Source organism: Scleropages formosus, chromosome 24 (genome assembly GCF_900964775.1).
Source record: "Scleropages formosus chromosome 24, fSclFor1.1, whole genome shotgun sequence".
Taxonomy (NCBI): Eukaryota; Metazoa; Chordata; class Actinopteri; order Osteoglossiformes; family Osteoglossidae; genus Scleropages; species Scleropages formosus.
The window spans coordinates 5,736,667-5,748,554 of NC_041829.1; positions in this window are offsets into that span (position 1 = coordinate 5,736,667).

Sequence of the window (11,888 nt, forward strand, 5' to 3'; positions counted from 1 at the left end):
GATGCTTTTCTCCAATGCGACTTACAGTGTTAAGCTTACAATTAAGTTTGCAATTATTTACTCATTTATACGGCTGGTTAATTTTACTGAAGCCATTTAGGGTAAGTACCTTGCTCAAGTGTAGTACGGCTAGAGGTGAGATTCAAACCTGCAACCTTCGGGTCCAAAGACAGTAGCTGTAGCCACTACATGATATATGTGTGTGTATTTTTTATACATTTTGTATGCATTTATACTGTATATGTGTATATATAATATTATTTATATATATATATATATATATAATATATAAATGGGAAGCTGGTATGTATAAAATATATCAAAAGCATTGTTAGCGGCCTTGAGTAAAGCATCAGCAAAATAACAGCTAAGTTCTAGGTGTAAAAGAGCTTTTTAAGGGAAGAGTCAAAGTTCAGATTGCTGTTCCTCCTCTAAGGACATATTAGAGTGCACCTCCTGGAGCAATGGCACAGGAAGTGAAGCACCAGGAGAAGGCGTACCGAAGGAGGAGGACAGGTCCCTGAAGAGGAGCCAGTGCTGGGATCTGAGCACGTCAGCGTTTCTCCTCCTCCTCCTCCTCCTCCCATCAGCTGCTCCCCGGTGCAGATGTGTCTCCACCTGGCGGGGCGCTGCCTTGGCCACGTGCCTCCCACACTCAGGGAAAGTGAGACTGGCTAGTGTACAAGCCATCTGGAGACGCTAATGCAGATTGGATTGGCTCCCGATCCCAAAGAGCTCAGTTTATAGCGCAGCATCTTATCTGTCCACAGAGAGCTGCTTATCAAAGCGTGTGTGAAGAATGGCTGCCCTCACCCTGGCTGAAATGTCATCCGCTAAATATGCTTTGAAGCTGCGATAAAAATTTTATTTTCTCCAGTGGTTCACTTCACCACTTCCTGAGACGAAAGAGCCCCAAAGATAGCGTGACATTTATTTATTTTATTTATTTGACGTATTTTCACAGAATATGCCTGTGGCTCCAGCTTGGACGCAGCGTTTCCCTGAACTGATGTTTGGGAGTGGCTTGTTAGGGAAAAATGAGCGCCGGGTGTGCCTTCGGACCCCGAGGTCGCAGGTTTGAGCCTCACCTTTGGCTGTAGTATCCTTGAACAAGGTACTTACCCTAAATTGCTTCGGTAAAATGACCCAGCTGTATAAATGAGTAAATAATTGTAACTTCAACACTGTAAGTTGCTTTGGAGAAAAGCACAAGCTAAGTAAATAAATGTAAATTGACCACTTAAGGACTATTTGTGAAGGAGCTGACTGTAGAAACCAGGGCAAGTGTGTTAATGCCACTTCCATGTTGGTTTGTTAATTTGATTTCAGAAGTCTGGCCATTAGTTGCTCTTCTGTGTCACAGTGGCTTCTCGTAACCTCCAATAGTGACGAGATCAGGGCAGCAGAGACTCACCCGCCACGCTGTGTTACTATATAAAATTGGATTTTTATCATAGGGGCAGCAGGTGGTGCAGTGGTTCGAGTTGTAACCTCTGGAATCGAAGGAGCCAGGTTTGAATCCCACTCGTGTTACATTACCCCTAATCAAGGTAGTTGCCTAGAACTGATCCGGTTAAAAAAAAAAAAGTTGTACATAGGTAAATTGTCAGTTGCTATTGAAAAAGGCACGAGGGAAATAGTTACACACATAGTCACACCTTACATCTTGATGGGGTAAATGTGCTTCCTATGGGTTTTTTCTTTAACCATTAAGTTGCAAAAAAGCCTTTTTAGTGCTGAAAGTGTTTATTGAAGTGCCCAAGTAAGTGAGATATAGTTACAAAAGTCCACAACACTTTGCATGTGCCATCGGCAGGATAAACAGTACATATCTACACCTCTCCCATGCAAGAGAGCAAAATGAATAATTTAAAGAGCCTGCGGGGGGGTGCGGTGGCGCAGCGGGTTTTGCCAGTGCCTGCTCTCTGGTGGGTCTGGGGTTCGAGTCCCGCTTGGGGTGTCTTGCGATGGACTGGCGTCCCGTCCTGGGTGCAGCCCTGCGCCCTGTGTTGCCGGGTTAGGCTCCGGCTCGCCGTGACTCCGCCCGAGTCAAGCAGCTTCAGTCAATGTGCGTGCGTGTATGTAAATGGCCTGCCTCCATTCTTGTAGGAAGGAAAGGGGGTATTGACAACACAGATGTGAACCCCTTAAAACATTGACCTACAAATGTTGTCGCAATCCAAACCTTAGAAATAGGTTTGGGCATGAATATCATTTTCTCCTTATGGTACCATTTACGTTTTCACAAAATACAATGATTAATGAAAATCATTTTCACAAGGGTACTTAAAAGCTCACTTTGGCCTTTTGACAGGCCGGAAAGCAAACAATGCTGTTGGGTAAATAATAGAGTGAAACAAAACATAATACATGTGCATGACAGCTATTGTTTGTATGTGTTGAATGTTGTGCGCGGCATGAAAAATGTAGCCGACTCACTGTGTGTGTACTCACTAAGAAGTCACAATGTCCCACCATTCCTCCTCTTCACAGGCCTCCATCTGGAGGAGATGGGGGGTGAGGTGATCATGTCGCTGCAACAGGTCCTGCCAGGAGACATTCGGACCTGGGTTGAGCAGCATGAGCCGACTGATGAGCAGAGGTAACAATAGGACAGCAAATAGGCAAGACTCTGGTAAGTCCTTTGCTTTTGCTGTCAACAAGTTGGTTGACAGTAAACAAAGCCTGGCTGTCTGCTTGAACAACCTAAAAAGTCCAGTTACTGTTATTGTACCCTGGGGAAAAAAACTGAAGCATTGTTGGGGACACCGGATGGCTGTAAAGGACAATTGTTAAATTCCAAAACTAAACTCTTTGTGGAAGTCAATAGACAATCTGTGTGTGCTTTGCTGGACATTAGGAGTGTATTCCTGCAAACATGAACTACTCTAGACTGACCTCTGTCTTATCGTACTGCAGATGCTATTCTTAGGGTGGATGGCCGGTTGTTTTTATTGTGTGTGCGCACTGTAAAAGACCTACCAAAAGTTATAGTGAATGGCAGAGATTTATCTGTGTTAACCCATTTGTTTGAGGGAAAAGCTGCTGTTGAACTGTCATGTCCTGGAGTAGCACTCCGTACCCTTTAACGCAGTTCAGTGGCAGGTTCCCACCAACATCAATGCCCTGCGATTAGATGACGCTTCTCAAAGCCCATTTTTGATAAAGTGTCAGATACTGAGACAAATTAGTATATCATTAATAATAACAGTTTGTATATAGCTGGTGCCCATGCAAATCATCTTATGGTCCCCACAGTGGTCAGACCCCTCGTCTTACACCTAGCACACTAATCCCTGGGCAGGTCGTCTTGGTAAAGAGAGTAGCATGCTGGTTTCACTGTCTATCAACATATGCAGATGGTGTCAGAAGTGGGATGGTAGGCTGCAAAGTCGTAAAAAGTGCCAAAGGGAAGAAGTGATTTGCATTCTCAGAAGGCCCAGCCACTTTTTCCCAGGATGCGAGGTGCGACATACTACTTTCCATGTCAGCTCTAAAACATTGCATCTGCTGCATTCTTACTGTTTATTGATAATACCTCACATGTTCTTCCCTATGGCCTGAAATAAACCATAAAACTGTACTTTCGCAGTGAATCCTTCAATTAACTCTTTCAGTTGCTTTCTCAGAGTGAAAGTCTTGTTTGTTTCTGTGAACATGACTGTCATTTCTGCTCATAGCTCCTCGTTCACGCGGTTCTTCTGGTTGTTGATGATGATCTCAATTATGGATCCCACCGCTGCTAACAGGAGATGCCAAGAAGAGGACAAAGGAGTTATGTCAGTGTAAACACAATGGGTGGAACAAGAAACAGTTATGAACATTGGCAGCTTGCTTCTTGACAGAGGATGTTTCCCAGCCGGTGATACGTGACGGATGAGGATAACTGGAAACAACAGTCCTACGCTAATGAGTAATTATGTTCCGTGAAGAATGCCTGGTGGGATGCAAACTACGTTCTTGCATGCATAATTTAATTTTGCATGAGAAAACAGTTTAGGAAACTGTTAAATATGAAAGGTACCAAAGTCTGATCAAATTAAATTTGAGATGCTGGAACATTGGTTCTTAATTAGACTCTGGAACTCATCCATTGCCATTTTTATTCATCACGTCTCTGAGATTTAACCATATCATTCATGGATGAATGGTGTCCATTTTCTTTGGGTCAGAGATTCTTTGTTTGATGTACAATATAGAGATAAGGATGGAAACAAGGGTCCCTCTCAACACACCATCCGCAGTCCATTTGAACAATTCGGACCTTTTTCCTTGCCATTCATAACCATTCATAACTGGGGGCATAAGCTTTTTGCAGGTCAAAGAGGTCCAGAAAGAAAGCCCTGATTGCTGTGTATCAAGGGCCGTAACCCAGCAGTCACCTCACTGGTCACCACCCCCAGGTCTGCCCTTTTCTCCAAGACCGAACAAGACAGGGTTGTCATGAACCAAGCAGAAGCACATGATGTAACACATGTTTAGAGACAGAATGTAGAGACAGACTTTATCCCCCAGAGGGAAGGAAGTGTGAAATCTGATGGTATTTCTGGGACAAGAGGGAAAAACTGCAACAGCATGGCCAAGAGGAAGATCATCTTCTGTTGGATGGGAAGAAGGTTCACACCAATCTCACAACTCTGCTTTCCATATTTCAGGTCTTCAGTTCCCCACTTTCCACATCACCCTATGTATCCCTTCTTACTGCGGCTTCACACCTCTTTTCACACACTTTCCTCAGCATGGTACGCATCTCTTTTCCCCCAACTTTTTCCACACTCTCTCATTGAAAACGTCCAAGATCTTTCATCGAGCATATCTGAACAATACAACATGAAATAAATCATCAGAATCTTGGTGAAAGACCCTCATTGCTTTGTCGGTGTAGATAAGTATAACATGAGCTTAACATTGATGCCCTCGTATTTTTCAAGCAACCTGAATAACGGTTACAGTTACCCATAATTACTGACAAGTTGTTGTCACGAAAGTGTAACACGATAAAAAGGCAATACTGTATACATGTATCTTATTTATCCAAAGAAAGTGGTTTATAAATAACATAACTCTTATTTATGAATTGTGGGCCAGGAAATGCTGCATGGATCTTGTCAGCCTCCCCTGGTAAGGTCATCCCTTAGTAAATTTTATAGGAAGATTTGATATGATTTTCCGTATTTGTTTCTACTCTTCCAAATTGAATTTTAAAGCTTCAGTCCGCACAGTGTTTGTTATTTTCCCTTAATCAAATTTGTAAACAACCAGACATGACTGGAAATATGATTATTTCAGGAGTTAGAAGTATTAGGCTGATGTGCATTTGAGTGTTTTATCATTATGAATAGTAATAATGTGATGCCTTAGTATAAAGCAACTCATAGAAATAGCTTTGAACACTTGCTTGTTCATTCTCTTGTTTGCTTATTTAGTTTTCTACTCATTTCATTTGCAAAGTTAGGATTAAGAGTTGGAGGTTGGGTTACTACTTATTTATATGTTTGATTGCTTTAAGTGTGAACATACTTGTTGTATGTGTATATATGCATATGTATATATATATATATACATATACTGTATATATGTATGTATATCTATATTTAGACATATATATATATATATATGAGGGGTGCGGTGGCGCAGTGGGTTGGACCGCAGTCCTGCTCTCCGGGGGGTCTGGGGTTCGAGTCCCGCTTGGGGTGCCTTGCGACGGACTGGCGTCCCGTCCTGGGTGTGTCCCCTCCCCCTCTGGCCTTACGCCCTGTATTGCCGGGTAGGCTCCGGTTCCCCGTGACCCCGTATGGGACAAGCGGTTCTGAAAATGTGTGTGTGTGTGTGTGTGTGTGTGTGTGTGTGTGTGTGTGTGTGTGTGTGTGTGTGTGTGTGTGTGTGTGTGTGTGTATATATATATATATATATATATATTTATAGGGGGTGCTGTGGTGCAGTGGGTTGGCCCACAGTCCTGCTCTCCAGTGGGTCTGGGGTTCAAGTCCCGCTTGGGGTGCCTTGTGACGGACTGGCGTCCCATCCTGGGTGTGTCCCCTCTGGCCTTGCGCCCTGTGTTACTGGGTAGGCTCTGGTTCCCCGCGACCCCATATGGGACAAGCGGTTCTGAAAATGTGCGTGTGTGTGTGTGTGTGTATATATATATGCATGTTGTTCATTGCATGCTGCTGTAATAAAGTTTAATTCCTTCATTCATATTAGTCCAAAGAAAAAGTTTGCACAGTAAGAGTCATCTGATGACAGTCTGAAATTATCTTTTGTTGCAACTGCCATGAAATAATTCCAGGAATTAAAGTCATTTATTAACTGAATATATTGTTCATATCACGTGCTTTAAACATGGGGATAATCGTGTCAACAAAGTGTCAACAAAGTGTCAACAAAGTGACATAGTGTATGCACTGTACACAAAGTGATGAGGCAAAGTATGTAAAAGACGGAATCTCATTGCCGTAATTAAGCAGAGCCGGAAAAACAGCTTCACTGAGCCTAAATGTGGATTTAAAAGACCGTTCATTTCCGAGCTCCTAGTTTCAAGTTGAAATTTGTTTGCGTTCTTTCTCCAAAGCGAGTTCTAAAGTGGCTCATATAAATGGATGGTGCGACGGGGCTCAGGTGCGGAACACATGTACCGTAGCCATGGCAACAAGATGGATGACCTTTGGACCGCTGAACTTTAGACAAAGATTAGTCCGCATCTATGCATTCATAACATGCTACACAATGTGACTAACATTAATCCTTCAGTGCTTGCAATGATTCTAATTTAGGATTTTTAGTCCATCAGAATGAATAACTTTGCTCGAGTAAACCTTGTCCTTTGTCACGGTAAAACAAGTTTAGAAAAGGACTTACTACATATGCTGTTTGAAAATGCATATTTACTACGTATACCGTTTGAAAATACATATTTTACAGAAAGATTTCATTTTAAGCTTTGAAAGGCTGTTTTTTCCGAGCATTGCTATAATTTCAAAAGAGATCCGTCCAGCCATTCAGCATCTGACGAAATTATTCTCAATCAATATAAAATATGCACAGCTGTTTTAGCTCAACAAATATGGGGTTAAATGAGGCTGAATACTAATCTGAGGTCCAGACTTGGCCTCCATCTGCTGTGGGTTCACCTTTCTAAAGGATTAATGAGGCCCGTTCGATGGCGCACCATTTTAAACCCTCTGGCGCCATCTAGTGTTCATCAGCGGAACTGCCGCGCCGTCGCTCTACATGGGATCCACTTTCATTTTCACTGGCTTCCACCACTTACTATGAATATACTGTATGTAATGTATATTCCCAAATGACAGCAATATCAGAAAGAAGGAGCGTGAGAAGATCGAGACGTACCAGGGGCTGAAAGAAGAATTGGAACGGATGTGGACGGTGAAGTCCAGAGTGGTCCCAGTGGTAATAGGAGCACTCGGGGCTGTGACCCCCGAAACTGGGAGAGTGGCTCCAGCAGATTCCAGATACAACATTTGAAGTCTCTGTCCAGAAGAGTGCAGTCCAAAGAACAGCTAAGATACTGCACAGAACCCTCAAACTCCAAGGCCGCTGGTAGAGGACCAGAGCTTGAGGAAGACACACACACCACCCATGGGGGTGAGAGGGAGATGTGTGTGTGTATATATATATATATATATTATATAGGTGGTCCCCTATTTACAATAGTACGACTTAACGATTTTTTGACTTTACGATAGCGAGCTGGCGATAGACACCGTACTTCGACTTTTGAATTTTCATTTTTTTTCCCAGGCAAGCGATATAAGGAGCAATGCTCTCTTGCGATGCTGGGCAGCGACAGCGATCCGCATCTCCCAGGCCGCCATTTATTAGATGTAATAAATGCATTTTTCAACTTAAGATGGGTTTCGAGGAACGTAAGCCCATCATAAGTTGGGGATCACCTGTATACATATGCGTGTGTGTATCTATGTATATTGTTGAAGAATTGCATTGGTGAAGAATTTTCAGCCAAGACAAACAGTTTAAACACACAGTAATGGTCAGTTCTTCCAACCAATAGGATTGCATTAACACCATACAGTATATTGTATATATTATGTATATAGCGCTTCAGAGGTTCCAGATAGGGATTTGTGTTTCCAAACAGCTCGACTGACCTCCATCTGTGGTGTTTTGTCTGATTTTTGTGCTCCGAAGCATAATACCAAAGTAATTTTACACTGAAGAGTAAATGCGCTCATGTGTTAAGGAGCTCAACAGAAGGAACTGTGAAAATTCTGACGTTTTGTATGACTATGTGTTTCAAATAATCAGCCACCCAAGCTCTGGTAAAGGTCTGCAGTGAATGCTTTCATTACGTGTGTGTGTGTGTGTGTGTGTGGCTCTGCATTAACAAATTTCTCGTCAGAGGTGGAAATAAGAAAGGACCTAATGACTCCATAATTGGGTAATGAGTTATCAGAGAAGTTCATATGGTTTCCTAACAGCATCATTTGATTCTAAATGTTTGTTTTTTCACATACTTGGGTCCATTTACAGGAACATGATGTGTATTGACATTTGGGTGCATTACAAGGTGGTCGTGGGCAGAGTTCACGGAACATGCTGGACAGCAGGCGGTTGCAGTCTGTGTTGGAGCACAGAGATCTTCTCGCTTGAGGTTCTCATCGGAACCTCAGCCTCATGGCATGAGGTTGGGTTATCGGTCCGGACTGTGTCTGATTTCGCCATAGAAACGCCCATGCAAACGTCACCCGAGAAAAAAAAAACGGTCTGAACCCATCGAATGCTCTCAGCAAAATTTCTTTTATTTTAGTCTTTCGTCTCCAGTGCTGCTGCTCCACTCCCCCCCCCCCCCCCCCACACTTCTCTGTGGAAGCTCCTGTGTTCACCACTAGGAGAGGAGAAGTGAGGGTCTCCTGACTTTTGCCCCCAGGGATTCAGTGTTGAGCAGAGGAGCAGCTGTCCGTGGTGCTGATCTAGATCCCCACTCCTGTTACTGAACGACCCACAAGGCATCAGACCCATAAGCCACAAAAACCATATGCTGGTCCTGGTTCTCTCATCTTTATCTGAACAGTACATTCAAATAAACAATCTTTCTTTGTTTTTGTTTTTTTTTATATCGCCATGGACAGCACTTGGGACTCAATCCATGAACCCAACTGGCATCTGAAGACTGTTTGTAACCAGGAAAATAAACTGAAAAACTCGAAAAAGTCAGCATCTTCTAACTTGGATGTTTGTAACACGAGGTACGATTCTATACTGAAGTGTTTTGTAGCTGAACAGCATCTCCTTGTCGCTCTCATGGCGTGTTTGATTCCCTTTACGAATTCATTAATTACTGTAGTTAAAATGACGGCACGGTGTGGTAAACCTCTCCTTTGAGGATCTGTCATCTCGCAGAAGTCACACCAACCCAACAACTGTTTGCATCATGTACCTTGTCCACAAAATGAAGAGGCACCTAAAAAAAAATTGACTCACCCGTAAAACACCATGCATTAACACGTGGTTAAACCCACTCTTGTGCTCCCCAGACTTGACTGTTCCTTGATTTCTTCATTCCCATCTCTCAAGCTAAATTTAATGGATGGTGGTGATTGAACCGCAGGGACCTTTCGACCATATCAACCCACCCATCATCCTGACCGAGGGCCAGACTGAATTCAATGCGCATGGTGGCTGTCATGCTATTCCCCCGGCGCGGTTGCGTCGCACCCAAGTGCAGGGCACAGGAAGCTTGGTCAAGGGGCGGTTCAGTAGACATTGTCAGGGAACAGGCAAAGGGTCACCGATGTACAAACAGAATCCAAAGGGGCAAATCCAAGAACCGTAATCCAAGAAACAGGCGAGTGATCAGGCAAACCGGTGAGTCGGAAACGAGGGGCAGGGCGAGGAGCGTGGAGCAGGGCGAGGGCGAGGAGCGAGGAGCAGGGCGAGGAACAAGGATCGAGGAGCAAGACTAGGAGCGCAAGTGATCAATAAGGCCGAACAAGGTTCCGCATTGGGCTGTGTTCCGCAGCCCCTTTTTAAGCTTGTGCTTGCTAATTCGAAGCAGGTGTTCCCTGCTGAGCAGCCGTGGGGGGCGTGACGGTGGCAAAGCCGGTTGGACAGTCTGTGTGCGGTTTGCATGTTCTCTCCGTGTCCATGTGGGTTTTCTCCTTGTCCTCCTTGTCTGTTTTTATGGCTGTTTCCGAACACTTTAACCTTGTTTGCCTCAGCACTTGAGTTGCATCACGGTTATTACGGTACCTCATTGTAGGGTTTTTCTTAATCATCTAAGATATTTATGACTGACCAAGGTGGAAACAAACCATGCTTGTTTTAACACCTTATTTGATCATTTGTTGCTGCTTTAAGATAATTGTCCTCGTGTCTTTTTCATATCGCTCACCTTTTTTCTTAAGGGGGTCAGCCATTGCTTAAATGGTTCATATTAATGTTGGGTGGGATTCAGTGTGGAAAACATGTATCCATGACAACATGGATGAACTTCTAACCCCCTGACCATCTCCAGCATCTCGGTGAGGAAAAAACAACACAATGTGATTAATATTAACCCCTCCATGACCGGAAAGAGTACTGTTAAGGGTTTCCTGTCCATTGGACTGATGTGGCGCTTGTTAAAGTAAACCAAGGGGTTGTGTGGTTGTTACAGTTGTTGCTTTCCAACTTGAAGGACCAGGTTTGAATTCCACTTTCTGCTATAGTCCCTATGATCCACAGGGGATGCCATCAGCACAACAATACACACTGCCCTCACCCACCTGGAAAACAAGGACAGCTATGTTCGAATGCTGTTTATTTATTATAGCTCAACATTCAACACGGTGATACCATCGAAGCTCATCAACAAGCTTCACAATCTTGGTGTGCCATCCATCCTCTGCAACTGGGTTCTGGACTTTCTAATGGGCAGACCCCAGTCCATTAGAACTGGGAACCACACATCCAGGTCAATAACCATAAACACAGGAACTCCACAGGGCTGCGTGCTGAGTCCCATACTCTACGCACTCTTTACTCATGATTGTATGGCCTCCCAGAACAACAGCAACATCATCAAATTTGCTGATGAGTCGGCATACAGGAGGGAAGTGGCTGACCTAGTAGAGTGGTGCCACGACAAAATCTCTCCCTCAATGTCAACAAAACAAAGGACTTGATAATAAATCCACGGAGAAGGAGGGAGCAACACTCGTCACTGCATATTGGTGAGGCAGTGGTGGAGAGGGTGAGCAGCTTCAGATTCCTGGGTGTTCCCATTACTGAAGATCTCACCTGGTCTCACAACACATCTGGTCAAGAAATCACGTCTGCATTTCTTGAGAAGGCTGAGGAAATTTGGCACGCCAAGCCGAATTCTCAGAAGCTTCTATAGGTGTGTAATCGAGAGCATCCTCACCAGTTCTATCACAGTGTGGTTTGGAAGCTGCACAGTACAGGATCGTAAGGCGCTATAGCGAGTGGTGAAACCTGCACGAACCATCACTGGAACGTCCTTACCGTCACTGGAGAGCCTATACCAGGCCAGAACCATCAGGAGAGCCACTAACATCATCAAGGACAACAGTCACCCCCAGCACAGCCTTTTCACACCTTTACCATCAGGCAGACACTACAGGATTCTTAGAGCCAGAACCTCAAGGTTGAAAAACAGTTTTTACCCACAGGCCATCAGGCTTGTGAACGACACCCATCCGCTGCCTCTCCACCCATCACAGCAGACCATGTTTACATTGAGCACTGCACACTTTATATATGCACGTAACTTTGTTTTTTTGCGTTTTGCACTAATAGTAATTTTGTAAATTTGTAATTTACGCCTTGTGTTTTCCTTCCTTACGTCCTTATAATTTATGTCATAGGCTGCTGGGAGGATTCACGGAGTAAGAATTTCATTGTATGGT